Source organism: Danio rerio, chromosome 20 (genome assembly GCF_052040795.2).
Source record: "Danio rerio strain M-AB ecotype USA chromosome 20, GRCz13ab, whole genome shotgun sequence".
Lineage (NCBI taxonomy): Eukaryota > Metazoa > Chordata > Actinopteri > Cypriniformes > Danionidae > Danio > Danio rerio.
Window position 1 is genome coordinate 12,043,178 of NC_141040.1, and position 9,248 is coordinate 12,052,425.

Sequence of the window (9,248 nt, forward strand, 5' to 3'; positions counted from 1 at the left end):
GACAATACTTTGATGCATAAGTGTTGAATTCAGCTTCTCTAGCAATGTTTTTTTTTTTTTAATCAAAATATATACAATAATTGTACTGCTCCGCATGTACATTTTGTTTAGCTGTACATTGAATAGCAAATGTTATTAATTTACTATGAGTATTTTACATTCTAGACGTGATTTGAGCTATCTTTAATTAATCCTGTATGTAAGGGTCGTTTCATGCAAACGGAAATGTCTGAGCAAAGGCTAATTCCAACCTAATCATCTTCGACTGCAAAAAGAAAAAGTTTGACCACCGTTTTATGTGACACCCTGGATAATTATTATCATTTAGGAGTATTTTTGTGATATAATGACTTTTGGCTAACATGATCTTTTTTTACTTAATTTTGCTTAAACGCTTTTATCTGTTATTCTTTTTCAGATGGATAATTACGTGAAAATCAAACTAAAAGAATGCAATCTTGAGGAGTTAATCCCCACATTTGAAGGTATGTAATAATATTTTACTTGTTTCATTGTAATCATTAGGGCTGCCCTTGTTCAAACATTTGTCTGGTTGACTTGTGATGTTCATTTGAAGCATTAGTTGAATAATTACAGATTTATTAATAAACCTTTTATTCATTGATTCAGTTTCTTTTTGACTCAGTCCCTTTATTAATCTGGGGTCGCCACAGCAGAATGAACCGCCAACTTATCCAGCATATTTTTTACACAGCGGATTCATGCAGCATACATTGACTTTGCCAGTGTGGACTTTTTTTCTGCAACTAATAAATTTTGGGGTGCATGGTGACGCAGTGGGTGGCACATTCGCCTCATAGCAACAAGGTCACTTGATCGATCCTTGGCTGGGCCAATGGGCGTTTCTGTGTGGAGTTTGCATGTTCTCTGTGTTCGCGTGGGTTTCCTCCAGGTGCCCAGGTTTCCAAAGACATGTGGTAAAGGTGAATTGGGTAGACTAAATTGTCAATGGTGTATGTGTGTGAATGATTTGTTTCCCAGTGATGGGTTGCAGCTGAAAGGGCATCTGCTGCATAAAACTTATGCTGGATATGTTGGTGGTTCATTCCATTGTGGTTACCCCAGATTAATAAAATCGACAAAGCTGAAAAGAAAATGAATGAATGAATAATACATTTTTAGTTGACTAATGTTATTCAATTATTAGGGGGCAGCCCTAGTAATCATTAGCCACTTCAACACTTTAAACTGAGAGATTAAACTCTAATGCCAATTTGTCTTTGGTTATTTTTTTAAATCTGCTGTTCATGCAACCAGTGACATTCTCTTGTTTTATTTTTAGCACAGGAGCGAACCTTTCCTCGTTTTTAGGTCAATTTGAATACAATTCAGAGGGTAAGGATTCAATTAAAGGTTTCTCGATGCATAATGATGCATTTAATGCATAATGCTTGTCTTAGTTATTTTATTAACAATGAAAATGTTATTTTTATGTTTGTTATTAGGGTGGCATAGGGGCGCAGTGGGTAGTGCTGTCGCCTCACAGCAAGATGGTCGTTGGTTTGAGCCTTGGATGGGTTTCCCCTCCACAGTCCAATGACATGCGATGTAGCTGAATTGGGTAAGCTAAATTGTCCATAGTGTTTGTGTAAATGAGAGTGTGATGGGTTGCAGTTGAAAGGGCATCTGCTGTGTAAAACATAAAAAGATGACGATTTTGTGAAAGTTGTGATTTGGTCACAGCTATGGTTTCTCAAATTTTTAGTGATAAGATGCTTTATATAGATAGTGAATGCAACAAACTCTAAATGGCCTGTAAGCCAATTATTTTCATTAAAGGAGAGGTCCACTTCCAACAAAAAGATTCACACATAATGGACTCACCCCCTTGTCGCCCAAGATGTTCATGTCATTCTTTCTTCAGTCAGAAAGATTTTTTTTTAGGAAAATATTTCAGCAATTTTATCCATCTGCATGGACTGAGATTGTGCCTCATTTTTGAAGTTTTTAAAGAAAATTTAAATGCGGCTTCAAATAATACAAATACGGTTGCAAACTGTCCCAGCTCAGGAAGAAGGGTCTTATCTATTCTCATTAAGAAAACACAATTAAATACTTAATAATTTCAAATGCTCATCTTGCCTTACTATTACTTATTAAAAAAAGTTCCTTAGGCAAACCTGTTGTTGCATTGTCATCTTCACTCGGGCCAAAAAATTGCAGCATAGTGCCAGGGTCAGTGGTTAACTAATGCCAACACTGGCTGATAGCTTGGTGTGTTATGGCCTTAATTGCTTCTAAAGGTATTTTAGGTGTTCTAAAGTTAACTCTAAAGATATTTAACTTTTACAATTTTGAGTTTTTAATAAATCTTAATTCTATTTATTTTTTCAGATTGGGACCAATATTGCTGAGTATCTTCATCCATTGAATTCAAGAATCTATTGAGTTTCCTCATGTTCTCATCCTTGGAGACCACCACTTCTTTCAAGCCTTTGCTCACGTGCTGTGCTATTTATTATTGCAAAGTACATTACTTGCTAAAGTGGACGTTTGCTATAAAGCATTCTACATCTTTGGTGTGAACTACCCCAAGCAGTGTTCCCTGGTGTGGCAGACTGTGGTTTATGGACATCCTGGGGAGGAGACACTAGCAGTAAGGGTTCTGCTAGCATTAATTTTTGCTGACAAACAGTAATCATTAATACTGTGACCTCACTGCTTCCTTGGATTCTGTGTTCTTTAACTTTTACTTTGGATTGTGGGGGAAAAGGTGCACCCAGAGAAAACCCACCCGAACACAGGGAAAACATGCAAACTCCACACAGAAACACCAACTGACCCAGCTGAGGCTTAAACCACTGACCTTGTTGCTGTGAGGCAATCGTACTACCCACTGTGCCACCATGACACCCATTTCTAAAGAATAGTTTTAATAACTCATTTCTAATAACTGATTTCTTTTCTCTTTGCTATGATGACGGCACATAATAATAGACTAGATATTTTTTAAAGACACTCTACGCTGCAGTTACATTACAACTAATGTTTCTTACAGACTCTTTTATATCTCAGGATTGATGTTTGCACATGATTGTTCGAGTAAAAGTTAAAAAAAGTTTTCCTATTTCAAATTTGTTTAAAAATGCTTCCATCCTCAGGTTTCATTTTTACTTTTATATCTGTTTTTTCTTCAAAACTGCATTTACATTGAACTTGATCATCCTAACTGATGATTGCTTTATATCTCATATATTGATGTTTGCACATAATTGTTAAAGGGAAAGTTATAAAATGTTTTCTTATTTTTTCTTAATATAAAATTTGTATTTTCTTAGTTTTTATTGTTTGTTTTGTTTTTTCAAGCTGTTTGATGCCTTTTTATTATTACTTTCACATATTTTTTTCTGCATTGCAGTTGATGATTTATATGAGAATATGTTGATGTTTGTGCTCAAATTTGTATTTTGAAGTTACTTTCTGACTTCAGTCATTTAGATGCAATTTTATTATTACTTCCTTATACTATTGTTTTTCTCTACTCTGCAATAACATTGCAATTGCCTCTTACTGATGATTCCTGATTTATACATGATGCAAATGTTTTTGAATGTATTTCAAATATGCATTTTCTTAAGGTAATTTGTCTGATTTCAGTCTGATGCATTGTTACTGAACTTTAGTCAGTGTTTCTGTGATACAGTTTGATAAATTTTCATAGAAATTGTCTTAACCCTTTAACTACCCTTTCAAGAAAAAAAAAAATTGGATTGCATTTCTCAACTGCTAATGTCGCTATTGAACACAATCAGTACATTTTAACACATGTTATAATTTCTAAAACATCAACCTCTACCAAATGATTAATATGCATGTTTATGGTAAAAGTACCAGAATTACCAGAATTATGAAAAATCTGAAAAATTATGTATAAGACCAATTAAAAAAAAAAAAAAAATATATATATATATATATATATATATATATATATATATATATATATATATATATATATATATATATATATATATATATATTTAAAAGAAATATTTTGAACACCAAATCATCTTTTTTCTTATGACTTTAACAGTCATTATTTAAAACAGTAAAAACATGGTCAATCATTTGATAGAGCAGGCAGTCAAAGGGTTAATGCTGAGGTGCAGATGGGAAAAATGTCTTAAATTCATTTGGACACGTTTTATCTTTTGTCATAAATAAAATTCCATTACTGAACAACTATGTATTGCTGTAGAATTGTTTTTATTTTAGTGATTTTAATCATCAGTTTCTAGATTAAATTTCTGACCCATTTTGGGTTACATTTAACCCAGCAGTGTAGTAATTTTTAACTAATAGTTGGGTTAACATCACAACCCAGCATGCTGGGTTAAACTTGTAACCCAACTTGCTGGGTTAAAGTAACCCAGCGCTGGGTTACCAAAACAACCCAAATTGGGTTGTTTTCAACCCAGCAGTTTTTAGAGTGTACATAAATATATATATATATATATATATATATATATATATATATATATATATATATATATATATATATATATATATATATATATATATATATATATATGTTTTTTTTTTTTTTTTTTTTTTTTTTAATGGAAAAATGTGTTTTCAGACATAATTACTTGTATTTCTTGTTTGAGGTTTCATTTTATAACAAATTATGCAGGATTATTGCTTGCTTACTTTATATGTCAATTTGAATGATCATTGTTGCATTATAATTACAGTCAAACCAGAAATGAGAGAAAACATGTCATAGCCAGTAATCTATATTGAATCAATTGAGTAAAAATGACCCAGAATGCTTTGCATCAAAATAATTGTACCGCTTTAAACCATGACAAAAGCATATTAAGACAAGTTACTAAAATGTAGTTTAAAGAAGAAGAAAAAATAAAATAAAATAAAATAAATAGACATTATGTTAGGGCATGCTAATGAATAACCCTGTGAGCAATGTAACACTCTCTATGGTTTTGTAATTGACCTGTTTGCACTTACTTTCAAGGAATGAACATGAGAACGAGGATGTATATGTTTCATGTAACTCTTATTATTTGAAGTATTCCAGATTTTTTTTAGGAGATTTAAAAGCTCACCTTCGACAGGGTAAAATGTATGTATACCATGGAGAAAATTTTAAATATCTTTTTTTTCTTTATAATCCTAAAAAATCATATCAGCTTGATTAATCTCTCCCAGTTCAGTGCTTGATTCGGTTAAAAACTCCTCAAACAAGGAGCAGCTCCAAACATAGTAGAAAAAGCTGTGGATTGTGAACCTCAACCTGTAAGTATTTTTATTTGTTAAAATGTATCTATTACATGCATAGTTTCTAGCGTTAATATGCTGCAGCAAGGACGTAAACAAGGATGCAAACAATGGGAAATTACTGTTTGGCACCTTTAACAATTTAGCTACAAATTCATATTTTCCATCAACCCCCTGGAAACAGCCACAATCTTTATCAGTGCTCCAGTGTCTCTCTATGGGACCACTTTTCATGCATTCTACATCTCAAATAACAAACAGACAATAGATATGAGAAAGTTTCATATTACTTGCACATGCTTATTCTGAACATGCATGAGCCCTCGATAAGGCGGGCTTTCAGAGGAACTAAGAAATCTGATAGTTTTTTCATGTTAGCCGAGTAGCTGTGTATAATCAAAGTAAGATATATGAACACATAACATGATTTATAAATGTGAAGCATGAGCACACATTGCTTTGCACCCCAAAAACAAAACTAAGCCTTAAAAATACACTCTGAACCACCCCATTAAATAGGCATCCAATGTCACCTTTAACAGTGTTAATAAACATAGTCAAGAAAGTTTCCTATCATTAAATACACTGATTTGACACTTTGATTCTTTAATATAAAATTATCAGTATGTAGTGAAGGTGATTTTTCTTTTTTTATACATAAAGTAACTATGAGATATTTCCTTCACATCACTTATAAACATAACCATCAATAGGGTTTGACTTTTGAAATGTGGTTCTTATTTTCAAATTTAACCCAATATTGTGATGTGTTCCATGCAAATTGCATTAATCTCAGAGTGTGTGGGTGTGTCTTTATTTTACACCATTTGCATAAAAGCAACACCAGACGCTCTGTGCAAACATTAGTGTCATTCTCCGTATACTTTCCCCAGAGTATTTTTCAGCTTTATAGCACAATTGTCAAAATGATTTTTTCCCTTTTTTAGTGATGATCTGTCACATTACAAGGACAAATAAGGAGTTAGATTATAGTCTTTAGGGAATTCCAAAAGAGATGCCATATGGCTGGCAGTGACTCATGCTGTTGTTCTTCACTTATCTGCTGAGTTATGTCTTTCACATTAAGTCCCTGCCATGCTGCTCTGTTTGACAGCTGTAATGCTTGTCAGCATCTATATTCAGCATCTGTCTTTTTAAACGTCATGTGGCCCAGAGGACATATACAGTATGTGTCTTCTAGCAGCTGATGTCCTTTCGAGAGATACATAACACTCTTTGACCTGTCAGTCCCAATGGGACATTTACTCTTAAATGAGAAATCCACTGAAACAGACAGGTTACATTACTCTTATATTACTTTCTACGTGATATTACAAACACAAACTTATATGGTTAATACAATTTTGAGAGGTGAGGTGGCGCAGTGGGGTAGCACTGTCGCCTCACAGCAAGAAGATCACTGGTTTGAGCCTCAGCTGGGTCTGTTTGCATTTCTATGTGGAGTTTGAATGTTCTCCCTAAGTTTGCATGAGTTTCCTCTAAGTGCTCCGGTTTCCCACACAGTCCAAATACATGAGCTATGGGTGAATTAGCTAACCTGAATTGGTCATAGTCTCTGTGTTTGAATGAGTGTATGGATGGAAGGGCATCTGCTTCATAAAACAAGCTGGTTAAGTTCATTCCACTTTGTCAACCCTTGATTAATGATGGGACTAAAGACCGGCTCGCACTGTGCAATTTATTATTTTTATCATTCTTATTCTTTTTCTTCTTCTTCTTTTTCTTCTTCTTCTTCTTCTTATTATTATTATTATTATTATTTTTTTTTATAATACTGAACTGATACTACTGATAATACTGAATACTGAATACTGATTATAGCATGTCATATTACCCTAACATGGCTCCCCTGTCATACTACGTTCTCAGATGTCATAAAGTCAGACTGAATGACAATGAAGACACACCAGACACGGAAGAAAACACCCCCGGAGTTTGACACTTACAATATCCCACATTCTGAAAGGATTCCTCACAGCATCTGTAGCAGAAATTTTGCACACGGCTTGTAACAATAATTAAACCAGCAAGTAAAAATAGTTTTGACATTTTTTGTTTCGTCATTTGAATTGTCGCATAGATTGCATCATCAAATTCGGAGCTCCTATAGAGGAATTACCAAACTATATCAGTCATGATGTCAAATGGGTTTCCGGTTGCAAAAAGAGAACGGTTGCAATAGCAAACATGTCGTGTTGTGCAATAGCACGTCAGATTTATGGAAAACTTAACATTTACCGTTAACATTTACCGTTATTTTAATGCCAGCCTAATTACATGACGACCTAGTTAAAAATGCTGGACTCTGCAGTTTTCATTTCATATCAATTAAGTTTACACTGTGCTGAATCATACGCATTACTCATTTTTGATTGCAGCAATGATTTTTAGTAAAAACAGTTCAATAGGGTTAATTAAACTGCGGACACTGAATGCTTAGAATGCAATGTAAAAATGTACGTTCACATACCCTGCCGTACAGGTGCAGTTTGCTGTCAGAATGCAGTTTTGCTTGTTGATCATTACCCAGATTTGGCTAGGCAGAGCCTCAGTTTTTAGCTCTATAAAGTTTTGAATCTGATAATCATGGAACATTATTTTTTTCCACATGACCACACCGATCAAATCTGTTGGCATCCAAAGACTTGTAGGTCTTTAACTTCTCTCTTGTAAAAACATTTGGAGTGGATGCTTGATCCTAGATGCATTTCATTTTATCCAATATTCATTATGAGGGTGTTAACCAATCATGCGCTTTGTCTTGTAGGAGTGTGATAAAGACATGGTGCCTGTTGTTGGTGTTTCTAAAAGAGTTGATGAACTCAAAGTCCTGGGTGCACCTTTGAAAGGATCTTGTGGACATAGCTTTGAACAGTTGTGAAGTTAATTTGATGCACAATTGAAGGGGATTTGATGCGTGAATGAAGCGAGTAAACTCAAAATATTCACACGCAAATAGCGTGATTGATCTGCGCGTACCGTGTTTGGTGTGATCACAGCATTACACTTTTCCCCATTCAAAAACATACAAGTGACATGTCTTATGTATTCTATAGTCTTGATGATTAAATATGAAGTGTTGAAGTAGAGCAGAAAAACTACTTAAAAAATAAGTTGTTTAATGTTTTCATTTTACTATTTGCAGCTTCATTTTTTTTTTTTTTTTTTTCAAAAAATCCTTTCCACAGTGCAAACAGAGAGTGAACACTAAGGTTTGAGATATTGAATATCAGGGGTCTGCAGATCACCTCTCCAGTATGCCCAGGCCTGTGCAGTAATAATTTGGTTGTCCTCTGTGTATTGATTAGTATTTTGCAGTGGGGTTGGAGGAGGTGAGATGGTAAATGCAGTAAGTGTGTCTCCAGGGGCTCTTTTGGCAGAAAGGTCTCAGATGAGCTTCGCCTCTCAACAGCACTCAATGTAGTCAATAAAGTACATGCACACGCTTACACTCACGTCTTAACCAGAGCCTATTGACTACAGCTTTAGATCACGATGATGCGAGATCTTCTTTAATAAATGAAAAAAACATTGGTGTAACTGTATTTTGATGGTCTCTTTTACACCAATGTTGACTGTAAGTTAAGGCCCTGGTAAACTTCAAACAAAGTTCTTATCCGTTCTTTGTTTAAGGGTAAAAATAAATTTGCCAACACCCCAACAAAGAAAAAGGTGGGGTTGCAAATGTGACATGCCAATTTTATGAATCCCTAAACACAACATTGCTACCTGAGGGAAAATACCAAGCAAACACAGATTGATGTTGTACCCCAGCATCGGTGGACGTTGCATTTTGTTTGGTAATAAAAATCGGCTTGACTTCATAACCCAGCGCAGACTGATGTCAATGTCCAACATCCAACCAAAAATCAAACAAATATCAGTGTCTAATAATGCTACAGCTTGATGTTGTGTGGATGTTACCATTATAATGTTTTATCAGATGTTGGATTTTAGTTGTCATACCTGAC

The 9,248-nt window shown here is 34.3% G+C and overlaps 1 long non-coding RNA gene across 1 annotated transcript; it reads left to right on the forward strand.

The window, feature by feature from the left end:
* Positions 1-338: 338 nt before the first annotated feature.
* LOC147839106 (uncharacterized) lies at positions 339-3,298 on the forward strand. Its single transcript, XR_015518205.2, has 3 exons — positions 339-485; positions 1,304-1,582; positions 2,356-3,298. It is a non-coding gene; the product is annotated as an uncharacterized LOC147839106 (long non-coding RNA).
* Positions 3,299-9,248: the final 5,950 nt, after the last annotated feature.